This window comes from Triticum urartu, chromosome 2A (assembly GCF_056163025.1).
Source record: "Triticum urartu cultivar PI428250 chromosome 2A, HENAU_Tu73, whole genome shotgun sequence".
Lineage (NCBI taxonomy): Eukaryota > Viridiplantae > Streptophyta > Magnoliopsida > Poales > Poaceae > Triticum > Triticum urartu.
The window spans coordinates 691,028,097-691,043,001 of NC_141874.1; the positions used below are offsets into that span (position 1 = coordinate 691,028,097).

The 14,905-nt window shown below is 45.8% G+C and overlaps 1 pseudogene; it reads left to right on the forward strand.

Annotated features, from left to right (window-relative positions):
• The first annotated feature begins 7,064 nt into the window (after positions 1–7,064).
• LOC125546705 (BTB/POZ and MATH domain-containing protein 1 pseudogene) lies at positions 7,065–13,743 on the forward strand (annotated as a pseudogene).
• The last annotated feature ends 1,162 nt before the right edge of the window (positions 13,744–14,905 follow it).

The window sequence follows — 14,905 nt, forward strand, 5'->3', positions numbered from 1 at the left end:
CATGTTCAATCTCATACATCACATATATCATTCATCACATCCTTTTGGCCATATCACATCACAAGGCATATGCTGTAAAAACAAGTTAGACGTCCTCTAATTGTTGTTGCAAGTTTTTACGTGGCTGCTATAGGTTTCTAGCAAGAACGTTTCTTACCTACGCCAAAACCATAACGTGATATGCCAATTTCTATTTACCCTTCATAAGGACCCTTTTTATCGAATCCGATCCGACTAAAGTGGGAGAGACAGACACCCGCTAGCCACCTTATGCAACTAGTGCATGTCAGTCGGTGGAACCAGTCTCACGTAAGCGTACGTGTAAGGTCGGTCCGGGCTGCTTCATCCCACGATGCCGCTGAATCAAGATAAGACTAGTAATGGCAAGCAAATTGGCAATATGGATGCCCACAACTGCTTTGTGTTCTACTAGTGCATAGAAACTACGCATAGACCTAGCTCATGATGCCACTATTGGGGAACGTAGCAGAAATTTAAAATTTTCTACGCATCACCAAGATCAATCTATGGAGTAATCTAGCAACGAGGGGAACGGGAGTGCATCTACATACCCTTGTAGATCGCTAAGTGGAAGCGTTTAAGTGAACGGGGTTGATGGAGTCATACTCGTCGTGATCCAAATCACCGATGATCCTAGTGCCGAACGGACGGCAGCTCCGCGTTCAACACACGTACAGCCCGGTGACGTCTCCTACGCCTTGATCCAGCAAGAGGAGAAGGAGAGGTTGGGTAAGGCTCCATCCAGTAGCAGCACGACGGCATGGTGGTGAAGGAGGAGCGTGGTAATCCTGCAGGGCTTCGCCAAGCACCGTAGGAGAAGGGGAGGACTTGGGAGAGGGGAAGGGCTGCGCCAGAACTTGGGTGCGGCTGCCCTCCCAACCCCCACATATATATAGGGGCAAGGGAGAGGGGGCCCGGCCTCCTCAGATCCAATCTGAGGAGGGGGCGGCGGCCAAGGGGGGTTGCCTTGTCCCCCAGGGCAAGGGGAGCGCCCCCCTTTAGGGTTCCCCCAAACCCTAGGCGCATGGGCCCTAGGGGGGAGGCGCCCAGCCCACTAAGGGGCTGGTCCCTCTCCACATACAGCCCATAGGGCCCTCCGGGGCAGGTGGACCCTCCCGGTGGACCCCCGGAGCCCCTCTGGTGGTCCCGGTACAATACCGGTAACCCCCGAATTATTGCGGTGACCGTATGATGACTTCCCATATATAAATCTTTACCTCCGGACCATTTCGGAACTCCTCGTGACGTCTGGGATCTCATCCGGGACTCCGAACAACATTCGGTAACCACGTACATCTATTCCCTATAACCCTAGCTTCATCGAACCTTAAGTGTGTAGACCCTACGGGCTCGGGAGTCATGCTGACATGGCCGAGACAACTCTCCGGTCAATAACCAACAGCGGGATCTGGATACCCATGTTGGCTCTCACATGCTCCACGATGATTTCATCGGATGAACCATGATGTCAAGGATTCAATCAATCCCGTATACAATTCCCTTTGTCCATCGGTACGCTACTTGCCCGAGATTCGATCGTCGGTACCCCGATACCTTGTTCAATCTCGTTACCGGCAAGTCTCTTTACTCGTTCCGTAACACATCATCCCGTGAGCAACTCCTTGATCACATTGTGCACATTATGATGATGTCCTACCGAGTGGGTCCAGAGATACCTCCCCGTTTACACGGAGTGACAAATCCCAGTCTCGATTCGTGCCAACCCAACAGACACTTTCGGAGATACCTGTAGTGAACCTTTATAGCCACCAAGTTACGTTGTGACGTTTGGTACACCCAAAGCATTCCTACGGTATCCGGGAGTTGCACAATCTCATGGTCTAAGGAAATGATACTTGACATTAGAAAAGCTTTAGCATACGAACTACACGATCTTTGTGCTAGGCTTAGGATTGGGTCTTGTCCATCACATCATTCTCCTAATGATGTGATCCCGTTATCAAGGACATCCAATGTCCATGGTCAGGAAACCGTAACCATCTACTGATCAACGAGCTAGTCAACTAGAGGCTTACTAGGGACATGGTTTTGTCTATGTATCCACACATGTATCTGAGTTTCCTATCAATACAATTCTAGCATGGATAATAAACGATTATCATGAACAATGAAATATAATATAATAATAACTAATTTATTATTGCCTCTAGGGCATATTTCCAACAGGAGCATATACGTCATACTCCAGGGCCTTTTCATGAATTTATTAGAGAACACCCAATTCTCACAGACTGCGACGTTAACAGTCTAATTCATTTAGGTGTGTTCCTCAGAAGATGTTCTGCAGGACATCATCTCTGCTTACCCGAATAAGCCATTTGGAACACATTAAGATAAGTATCAACCTGCCATGTAGATCAGGAGAGTATTGCATCTTCACGGAGTGGGATAGTTAATATAGGGATACTCTCCTCCCAGCTGACCAACAGCTTGTCTCCCACTTCTAATTCACGGGATCTCTGATCACATAGAGTGGGTTACCACTATGGACAACTCATGCGGTGGGTCTCAAACCCATCTCCATCGATGCATTATCTATCACATTACGTGATAGACCCTTTGTGAAGGGATCTGCCATGTTTTTCGACGTCTGGATATAATCCAACGTAATAACTCTGGAGTTCCTCAATTTTCTGACAGATTTTAGCCTCCTCTTCACATGTCTTGAGGACTTCATATTGTCCTTCGAACTGTTTATCTTGACGATCACAGTTTGATTATCACAGTTCATCAGGATAGGGGGTATTGGTTTTTCAACCGTAGGTAAGTCTATCAAGAGTTCACGAAGCCACTCTACTTCAATAGTGGCAGTGTCCAATGCTGTGAGTTCTGCTTCCATAGTTGACCTTGTTAAGATGGCCTGCTTGCAAGACTTCCAGGAAACAGTGCCACCACCAAGTGTAAAAACATAACCACTTGTGGCCTTTATCTCATCAGCATCAGAAATCCAGTTTGAGTCACTATAACCCTCTAGTACCCTTGGATACCCGGTGTAGTGAATCCCATAGCTCGCGATGCCTTTCAAATAGCGCATAACTCTCTCAAGCGCATGCCAATGATCATCTCCCGGTTTTGACACAAACCGACTCAGCTTTCTCACAGCAAAAGAGATGTCAGGCCTCGTGGCACTCGCCAAATACATAAGCAAACCAATAAACTTCATATTGGTACACGGTCTTCCCCGAAGTAAACTTCATATCGACCGTACCAACACCTCGAATGATGGCATGTGACCCGTTCGCCATCAGCACGGGAGAAGTCCTAGTGGCCTGGTAAGAAGAAAACATGGAGGCGTCAGCACAAACATGTACATTGGCACTGGTGCCAATTAACCAATCAGGGGATTGAAATACTGAAAGGATGGTAGGAAAAATACCATATCCTGATTCCTTCATATCAGTATCACCGATGATGACATTAGAGGACTTGCCGCTCTTCTCATGTTCGCGCTCCTCAAAGCGGTTAGGACACTTCGGAGCCCAGTGATTAGGATCACCGCAGACATGGCAAAGTCCCTTCCCCTTCTTATGAGAATTCTTCTTGAAGTTGGTAGAATGTGATGGCTTGTTCTTTGTATCAAACTTGCCTTTGCCCTAAGTTTTGTTCTTGTTGTTTTTGAACTTGTTGGGTTGGAAGTTCTTCTTCTGTACCATGTGGGCACTAGAACCTCCCTCAGCAACTCGAGCACGTGTGTCCTTTGCTCTCGCCATCTCTTCAACATCAAGTGTACCAATGAGATCTGCAACGGAAAACTCCTGTCTCTTGTGTTTCAGGGAAGTAGCAAAATTGTTCCACGAAGGTGGAAGCTTGGCAATGATGCCCCCGGCAACAAATTTGTCCGGCAACACACACTTGAAGTACTCAAGTTCTTTTGCGAGCGACTGTATCTCATGAGCCTGCTGTACAACAGCGCGCTCATCAGTCATCTTGTAGTCATAGAATTGCTCCATGACGTACAACTCGCTGCCGGCGTCCGAGGCACCAAACTTGGCCTCGAGCGCAGCCCACATGTCCTTGCCGTTGTCAAACGACATATACGAATCCACAATTGAGTCATCAAGAACACACAGAAGAGCACCTTTAAAGAGGGTATCGATCTTCTCAAAAGCTTCCAGCTGTGCTGGATTAAGATCGCCCTCAGGCTTGCCCTTGGTGGCGTCATAGCAGCCCATGGTCTGAAACCAGTAGACTGCTCTCGTGCGCCACCTCTTATATTGCGCCCCCTTAAAGGCAGGCGGCTTTAGATGCGCAGCAAAACCACTCAGAGTAAATTGCCTATCATCAGGTTTTTGGATTGTTGGAAATATGAAAAAATTACTACGAGATTTAATCCAAATAAATAGAAGATAAATCATGACTACAGCAACAGAGATTAAACTAATCATGTGAACTAGCATAGCAGATGAACAAATCACATCTAGGGCACATACTAGACACATGAATTCTACCACGATCTCGAACAGGAAGGATAGAATCACATACGGTGCAGGGGGAGCAACACCGCCGGTGTTGACGTTGTCACCCATGTCGTCGAGGACGAGGTTGCCGAGGTCGGGGAAGAAGTCGTTGTTCGCGAAGTCGTCGCTGCCAGCAGTCGCGCGAGTGCGCTCCCCAAAAACCTGATCGCCCCTCTCCCGTACAGGATCACGAGAGGCGGGGTTCCGGAGGCCTGCTGTCCCTTCTCCCGGTGCATGCCGAAAGGAGGGCTGGAGAAGACTTGCTTGGCGGCGCAATGATCTGGAACGGTGGTGAGAAACCATACGAAGCGGCAGCAGCTAGGGTAGATGTCTGCCTGACTATATAGTGCGGGTCGGGTAGGTCGTGGGAATAAACCCCACGTCCGAGTCGTCACGATTGAAAAGAATCGGAAATGGTTCAGTAATTAACGCGTCCGTTAATTATTAACTAATGACTCATTAATTTTCCCGAGCAGCAAAAACATAGACAACGTGCATAGCTCTGTCCTCGGCTCGGCTCAATCCTACAACCCGCGGCGCGTCGTGACAAGGCGTGGCGTGGCAAGGCGAGCGAGGAGGAGGAGCGCGTGTGTAGGTCTTCTCTTCTCATACTCATACAAGTGGTAGAAGAGCTCACCTTATAAAGAGGTGCAACTCTCTCTCCACTTCCGGGGTGGGACTAAACTTTAGCCTCACTCACTCCACTCACATGTGTGCATGAATGGGCCAAGAGAATTTCAGAATTTTAGTTGGGCTTTGCGCCAAAGGCCTACTAGCAAAATTCCAACAATCCCCGACAAAGTCTCATTGGCACATCTCATCATTTAGTTCCAAAATATTGTTTATATACTGGTGCTTAGTGGAGACTGTGAAGTTGAACTTCCACTTAGAGATTTATGTTACACTAGATCACAACTTGAACAGTGGACTATACCTTGAACTACAAGTTTTCTGCGAGACTTGGCTGCCGCAAGGCTTCCCCGCGGGTGGAGCGTATACATCATACTCTAGGGCCTTTTCATGAATTTATTAGAGAACACCCAATTCTCACAGACTGCGCGTTAACAGTCAAATTCATATAGGTGTGTTCCTCAGAAGATGTTCTGCAGGACAACATCTCTGCTTACCCGAATAAGCCACTTGGAACACATTAAGATAAGTATCAACCTGCCATGCAGATCAGGAGAGTATTGCATCTTCACGGAGTGGGATAGTTAATATAGGGATACTCTCCTCCCAGCTTACCAACAGCTTGTCTCCCACTTCTACTTCACGGGATCTCTGATCACATAGGGTGGGTTGCCACTATGGACAACTCATGCGGTGGGTCTCAAACCCATCTCCATCGATGCATTATCTATCACATTACGTGATAGACCCTTTGTGAAGCGATCTGCCAAGTTTTTCGACGTCTGGATATAATCCAACGTAATAACTCCGGAGTTCCTCAATTTTCTGACAGATTTTAGTCTCCGCTTCACATGTCTTGAGGACTTCATATTGTCCTTCAAACTGTTTATCTTGACGATCACAGTTTGATTATCACAGTTCATCAGGATAAGGGGTATTGGTTTTTCAGCCATAGGTAAGTCCATCAAGAGTTCACGAAGCCACTCTGCTTCAACAGTGGCAGTGTCCAATGCTGTGAGTTCTGCTTCCATAGTTGACCTCGTTAAGATGGTCTGCTTGCAAGACTTCCAGGAAACAACGCCACCACCAAGTGTAAAAACATAACCACTTGTGGCCTTTATCTCATCAGCATCAGAAATCCAGTTTGAGTCACTATAACCCTCCAGTACCCTTGGATACCCGGTGTAGTGAATCCCATAGCTCGCGATGCCTTTCAAATAGCGCATAACTCTCTCAAGCGCATGCCAATGATCATCTCCCGATTTTTATACAAACTGACTCAGCTTGCTCATAGCAAAAGAGATGTCAGGCCTCGTGGCACTCGCCAAATACATAAGCGAACCAATAATCTTAGAATACCTCAGTTGATCTCTAGCAATCTATCGATTCTTTTGAAGCAACACACTAGCATCATATGGAGTTGGAGAAGGTGTGCACTCGCTATACCCAAAACGACTCAAGACCTTTTCCACACAGTAAGACTGAAGCAGTGTGATCCCACTATTCTCATCTCTCAACAGCTTGATGTTTAAGATAACAGCAGCTACTCCTAGATCCTTCATCTCAAAACAGCGAGATAAGAAATCCTTAACCTCCTTGATTAAATCAAGTTTGGTTCCAAATATCAATATGTCGTTGACATACCGACAAAGAATAACTCCTTCGCCCCCACCATAGCGATAGTACACGCACTTGTCACCATCGTTTACTACAAAGCCGACAGCAGTTAATGTTCTTTTGAACTTCTCATGCCACTCCTTAGGAGCTTGTTTAAGGGCATATAAGGACTTTAATAACTTGCACACCTTTCCTTCCTGACTAGGTACAACAAAACCATCTGGCTGATCCATGTAAATTTCCTCCTTCAACTCTCCATTGAGGAAAGTTGTCTTAACGTCCATTTGATGAACGAGAAGACCATGTGAGTCAGCCAGTGATAGTAGCACCCGAATTGTGGTCATCTAGCCACGGGTGAGTAAGTATCAAAGAAGTCTTCACCTTCTTTCTGGGTATAACCCTTGGCCACAAGTCGTGCCTTGTACTTTTTAATCATACCATCAGGTCTAAGCTTCTTCTTGAACACCCACTTACATCCTACAGGTTTTCACCCATAAGGACGGTCAGTGATCTCCCAAGTGCCGTTAGCTAAGATGGAATCCATCTCACTACGTACAACTTCCTTCCAGTAGTCAGCATCAGGAGATGCATAGGCTTCTGAAATAGTCCTGGGTGTGTCATCCACGAGGTACACAATGAAATCATCACCAAAGGACTTTGCATTCCTCTGTCTCTTACTCCTCACAGAAGTTCCATTGTCACCCTCAACAGGATTCTCAACGTGTTCCATCGCAATGGTGGGTTCAGGAATTACAGTGAATTCCTCACTAGATGGAGTAGGTATCTCCTGATTTGATGAACTCGACATATCCTTCATAGGAAATATGTCCTCAAAGAAAGTTGCATCATTTGACTCCATAATCGTACCAACATGCATGTCGGACACCTCAGATTTTATTATAAAAAATCTATAGCCGATGCTATGAAAAGCATAGCCCAGAAGAACACAATCCACGGTTTTTGGTCCAAGCTTGCGCTTCTTGGGAATTGGTATATTGACTTTCGCCAAACAACCCCAAGTACGTAGGTAAGAGAGTTTCAACCTTTTCCTTTCCCATTCCTCAAATGGAGTCATGGCCTTATGCTTTGTGGGAACCCGGTTTAGGACATGACACGCAGTCATTAGCGCCTCCCCCCACCATTCCTTGGATAGACCCGAAGTGTCTAACATGGTGTTAACCATATCAGTTAGAGTTCGGTTCTTTCTTTCGGCTACCCCATTTGACTGGGGTGAGTAGGGAGGCGTCCTCTCATGGATTATACCATGTTCCGCACACAACAGATCAAATTCATTGTAAAAATACTCTCCACCACGATCGGACCTAAGCCATTTAATTTTTTGATTAAGTTGGTTCTCTGCCTCAGCTTTATAGTTTTTGAAGAAAGTCAAAGCCTCATCTTTTGATTTCAGAAGATACACATAACAATATCTAGTGGAGTCATCAATCAACGTCATGAAGTATCTCTTTCCACCTTTTGTCAACACGTCATTCATCTCACAAAGATCAGAATGTATAAGCTCTAGTGGCGCCAAGTCTCTTGCCTCTGCAGTCTTATGGGACTTGCGAGGTTGCTTAGCTTGCACACATACTTGGCACTTAGAGCCCTTGACAGGAGAGATTTTCAGAATTAAATTCATATTGGCTAGCCGCGTCATGCATCCAAAGTTAATATGACAAAGTCGTGAATGCCAAATATCAGACTCATTATTGTGGCAACCATTATTAATAACTTTAGTGCAAATATCTGACAAAGATAGGCGGAACAAGCCTCCGCACTCATAGCCTTTTCCAACAAATTGTCCACACTTAGAAATTACAACTTTATTGGATTCGAAAACCAACTTAAAACCATCTCGACATAAACGGGAACCGCTAACGAGATTTTTATTGATGGATGACACATGATGAACGTTCTTCAGACGCACGGTCTTCCCCAAAGTAAACTTCAGATCGACCGTACCAACACCTCGAACGATGGCATGTGACCCGTTCCCCATCAGCACGGGAGAAGTCCCAGTGGCCTGGTAAGAAGAAAACATGGAGGCGTCAGCACAAACATGTACATTGGCACCGGTGTCAATTAACCAATCAGGGGATTGAAACACTGAAAGGATGGTAGGAAAAATACCGTACCCTGATTCCTTCATATCAGTATCACCGATGACGACATTAGCGGACTTGCCGCTCTTCTCACGTTCGCGCTCCTCAAAGCGGTTAGGACACTTCGGAGCCCAGTGATTAGGATCACCGCAGACATGGCAAAATCCCTTCCCCTTCTTATGAGAATTCTTCTTGAAGTTGGTAGAATGTGATGGCTTGTTCTTTGTATCAAACTTGCCTTTGCCCTGAGTTTTGTTCTTGTTGTTTTTGAAGTTGTTGGGCTGGAAGTTCTTCTTCTGTACCATGTGGGCACTAGAACCTCCCTCAGCAACTCGAGCACGTGTGTCCTTTGCTCTCGCCTTCTCTTCAACATCAAGAGTATCAATGAGATCCGCAACGGAAAACTCCCGTCTCTTGTGTTTAAGGGAAGTAGCAAAATTGTTCCACGAAGGTGGAAGCTTGGCAATGATGCCCCCGGCAACAAATTTGTCCGGCAACACACACTTGAAATACTCAAGTTCTTTTGCGAGCGACTCTATCTCATGAGCCTGCTGTACAACAGCGCGCTCATCAGTCATCTTGTAGTCATAGAATTGCTCCATGATGTACAACTCGCTGCCGGCGTCCGAGGCACCAAACTTGGCCTCGAGCGCAGCCCACATGTCCTTGCCGTTGTCAAACGACATATACGAATCCATAATTGAGTCATCAAGAACACTCAGAAGAGCGCCTTTAAAGAGGGTATCGATCTTCTCAAAAGCTTCCAGCTGTGCTGGATTAAGATCGCCCTCAGGCTTGCCCTTGGTGGCGTCATAGCAGCCCATGGTCTGAAACCAGTAGACTGCTCTCATGCGCCACCTCTTATATTGCGCCCCCTTAAAGGCAGGCGGCTTCAGATGCGCAGCAAAACCACTCGGAGTAAATTGCCTATCATCAGGTTTTTGGATTGTTGGAAATATGAGCAAATTACTACGAGATTTAATCCGAATAAACAGAAGATAAATCATGACTACAACAACAGAGATTAAACTAATCATGTGAACTAGCATAGCAGATGAACAGATCACATCTAGGGCACATACTAGACACATGAATTCTACCACGATATCGAAAGGAAGGATAGAATCACATACGATGCAGCGGGAGCAACACCGCTGGCGTTGACGTTGTCACCCATGTCGTCGAGGACGAGGTTGCCGAGGTCGGGGAAGAAGTCGTCGTTCGCGAAGTCGTCGCTCCCAGCAGTCGCGCGAGTGCGCTCCCCAAAAAGCTGATCGCCCCTCTATTGTACAGGATCACGGGAGGCAGGGTTCCGGAGGCCTGCTGTCCCTTCTCCCGGTGCACGCCGAAAGGAGGGATGGAGAAGACTTGCTTGGCGGCGCAATGATCTGGAACAGTGGTGAGAAACCATACGAAGTGGCAGGGGCTAGGGTAGACGTCTGCCTGACTATATAGTGCGGGCCGGGTAGGTCGTGGGAATAAACCCCACGTCCGAGTCATCATGATCCAAAAGAATCGGAAATGGTTCAGTAATTAACGCGTCCATTAATTATTAATTCATGACTCATTAATTTTCCAGAGCAGCAAAAATATAGACAACGTGCATAGCTCTGTCCTCGGCTCGGCTCAATCCCGCAACCCGCGGCGCGTCATGACGAGGCGTGGCGTGGCGAGGCGAGCGAGGAGGAGGAGCGCGCGTGTAGGTCTTCTCTTCTCATACTCATACAAGTGGTAGAAGAGCTCACCTTATAAAGAGGTGCAACTCTCTCTCAACTTCCGGGGTGGGACTAAACTTTAGCCTCACTCACTCCACGCACATGTGTGCATGAATGGGCCAAGAGAATTTCAGAATTTTAGTTGGGCTTTGGGCCAAAGGCCTACTAGCAAAATTCCAACAATCCCCCACAAAGTCTCATAGGCACATCTCATCATTTAGTTCCAAAATATTGTTTATATACCGGTGCTTAGTGGAGACTGTGAAGTTGAACTTCCACTTAGATATTTATGTTACACTAGATCACAACTTGAATAGTGGACTATGCCTTGAACTACAAGTTTTCTGCGAGACTAGTTTCACACAGATTCTTGACCGATACTTGGCTGCCGCAAGGCTTCCCTGCGGGTGGAGCGTATACGTCATACACCAGGGCCTTTTCATGAATTTATTAGAGAACACCCAATTCTCACAGACTGTGACGTTAACAGTCAAATTCTTAGAGGTGTGTTCCTCAGAAGATGTTCTGCAGGACAACATCTCTGCTTACTCGAATAAGCCACTTGGAACACATTAAGATAAGTATCAACCTGCCATGCAGATCAGAAGAGTATTGCATCTTCACGGAGTGGGATAGTTAATATAGGGATACTCTCCTCCCAGCTGACCAACAGCTTGTCTCCCACTTCTACTTCACGTGATCTCTGATCACATAGAGTGGGTTACCACTATGGACAACTCATGCGGTGGGTCTCAAACCCATCTCCATCGATGCATTATCTATCACATTACGTGATAGACCCTTTGTGAAGGGATCTGCCAAGTTTTTCGATGTCTGGATATAATCCAACGTAATAACTCCGGAGTTCCTCAATTTTCTGATAGATTTTAGTCTCCTCTTCACATGTCTTGAGGACTTCATATTGTCCTTCGAATTGTTTATCTTGACGATCATAATTTGATTATCACAGTTCATCAGGATAGGGGGTATTGGTTTTTCAACCATAGGTAAGTCCATCAAGAGTTCACGAAGCCACTCTGCTTCAACAGTGGCAGTGTCCAATGCTGTGAGTTCTGCTTCCATAGTTGACCTCGTTAAGATGGTCTGCTTGCAAGACTTCCAGGAAACAGCGCCACCACCAAGTGTAAAAACATAACCACTTGTGGCCTTTATCTCATCAGCATCAGAAATCCAGTTTGAGTCACTATAACCCTCCAGTACCCTTGGATACCCGGTGTAGTGAATCCCATAGCTCGCGGTGCCTTTCAAATAGCGCATAACTCTCTCGAGCTCACGGTGTAATAATTAATGCGTCCGTTAATTATTAATTAATGACTCATTAATTTTCCCGAGCAGCAAAAATATAGACAACGTGCATAGCTCTGTCCTCGGCTCGGCTCAATCCCACAACCCGCGGCGTGGCGCGGCCCGTCGTGACGAGGCGAGCGAGGAGGAGGAGCGCGTGTGTAGGTCTTGTCTTCTCATGCTCATACAAGTGGTAGAAGAGCTCACCTTATAAAGAGGTGCAACTCTCTCTCAACTTCCGGGGTGGGACTAAACTTTAGCCTCACTCACTCCACTCACATGTGTGTATGAATGGGCCAAGAGAATTTCAGAATTTTAGTTGGGCTTTGGGCCAAAGGCCTACTAGCAAAATTCCAACAGTAAGATCAATAGTATAGGATTTAGATGTGCAATACTTATGGCACATCTAGATGTGCTTTAGCAAAACTAATATTTTACATAAGGTGTCCTGTGTCTTGAGTGGCTAGTCTCGTTTGTCTAGAAATTAAATGATCATGTGACTAGTATTTAGTACTTAGTCTGTGTAGCGTTGATTATAACAAATTTGGGATTTCAGTCATTGTATTGGGGCATCTACATATCAACTTCAGAATATATATTTACATTGGTATAGTCATGTTATTGTTCTCCCTTGATTCTTGGTATATTTATACTCACTTTAATATTGGAGCCTCATGTGTCTGCGTTTATCGTGCCTACATTCCTGGCAATGACTCACGTCATCCTCAAGACCAATAAATCATCGGTGGTGATCTCTCTCTCTCTCTCTTTAGTCTAGCTTCTACCGTCTCCATGGGCAACAGATCGTCTTCCTCAGCTAAGCCTGGCCAGTCTCCGTCCGAGACGGCGTCGAGATGCCTCACGGAGAGCTTCACGGGGACCCACGATTTTGAGATTATCAACTACTCGCTGCTCGTTGGCATGGGCGTCGGCAAGTTCGTAAGCTCGAGCACATTCTGCGTCGGTGGCTACAACTGGAATATCAGGCTCTATCCAGACGGAGTCATGAAAGACTACGCCGGCAAAGGGTCAGTGTTTTTGCACCATCTCTGCTCACCGGATTCAAAGGGTGTGAGGACAAAGTTCACATTAAGCGTTCTGGAGAAACACGGCCAAGTAACCAGGGCTCTAGTCGACCACATCTTTCCTCGAGCTCATACTAGTGACGGTTTCGGCTACACCAGATTCTTCGACAATTCAAAGCTGAAATCAATGCCAGACCTCTACTATGGCTCATTGACCATAAGGTGCGTACTCACCATCATAAAAGAATCTCGCACGGAGCTTAAGACGAACCTTGCCGTGGCTCCACCGTCGAATCTGCAAGAGCATCTCCGGCACATGCATGTGGATGGAGATGGTGCAGATGTGACATTCAGTGTTCGCGGCCAATTGTTCAATGCCCACAGATGTTTGTTGGCTGCATGGTCCCCGGTTTTCAAGGCAGAGCTCTTCTGTCCGATGAAAGAAAACTCAACTCGGTGCATCGAGATTGATGACATTGAGCCACAAGTCTTTGAGGCCCTTCTTCACTTTATATACACAGATTGCATGATGGATGGTTATGAAGAAGGCAAAACTGAAAATCTACAGCACCTACTAGTTGCGGCGGATCTATATGGAGTGGAGAGGTTGAGGGTTATGTGTGAAGGTAAATTATGTGATAGCGTCGACTTGAAAACAGTCGCGACAACGCTAACATTAGCGGAGCAACATAACTGCGGGGTTCTCAAAAAAGCATGTATTGAGTTTCTAGCATCAGGGAAGACACTTGAAGCTGTGAAGAAAACAGATTCAGATGTATTCAAACATCTCGAGGCAAGCTGTCCTCATCTCATGCAGGAGATTTTATTCGCAAGGATGCCTCCCATGTGAAGTTGATAAGATGATCATGAGTCTATATGAAGTCAATTTTGTGTAAGAAAATGCTAGGGATATTTCATGAATTAGTGTGCGCCATAGACTATATAGAAAAATTGTATCGGTAGAAGATTCTTTGATTTACTTAAATTTCACCTAGTACTCGTATTTGTGCTGCTTATTTTTTGAGTCCTTTTACCATAAAGTCACTTTACCATTTATCAATTCAATGTAGGTCATTTATTTCTATGGTTCAAAAGAAAAACAGAACGAAAATCCCAAACTTGATTTTTGGTTCGTAACAAATTCTCCGCTCTTGTGATTAAAGAGATAATCTACTTTGCTCTTTAAAGTAGGATTTTAATGGAGTTTCTTCGAGTAATCTGGTGGGATATGCAGGGGTATATATATAAACTAGATAAAAATCTCACCGTGGCACACTTTCTCGCACAACTCAGAGGCTTTGAATGATCAGCTCGGAATCGCTGAACAAAACTCAAGGTGGCAACTTTCGAAAAGCTCGAAGGGCCTGACTAAATATTGTTAGGAGGCTTTGATGGACCAACCAAGGACAGACCTGCGCACACTTCCGGAAGTCGTTCAAAAACTTCAACCAAAAATCGTTTGGAATATTCGGGCAGTACAAGAAGACAGAGCAAGTGGTCTAGTGGCTAGGAGTGGTATGTGGAGTTTCTGAAAAAGAGTAGGATTTGTAATGACTCTCTCTGGGAGTAGTTCGTCTGATCCGAGGAAGATTGTTCAAGGCCTCCGGATAGTGGAAGAGCAGGGAGATAAGCAAAAAAGTAATACACTTTGAGGACTTTGCGGTTTACTTTTAAGCACACGAAGAAACAAAGTAACCTCGACCCCCTTTTTTATAGTATGGCATAGTACATGTGGACTCAATGTAGATCATATGTCACTAAAATGAAAACTATAAGTTATTGGCTTGTCCAGCACTTATCCTCGGAAATTGAGGGGTCGCCATTCATGTCTCTTGTTGCATATTTTGGGATCTAATCTAAAATAGACTTGATAATCATTAACCTCTTAAGATATGTTGACACAAAAACCCACCTAGGGGACTATGATACACTTTCAGATGACTGTACAGGTGTGTGCGACACACGTGTGGCAATGGCATGCCCCGATGCACTCGGTCGACAACAAGTGTGGC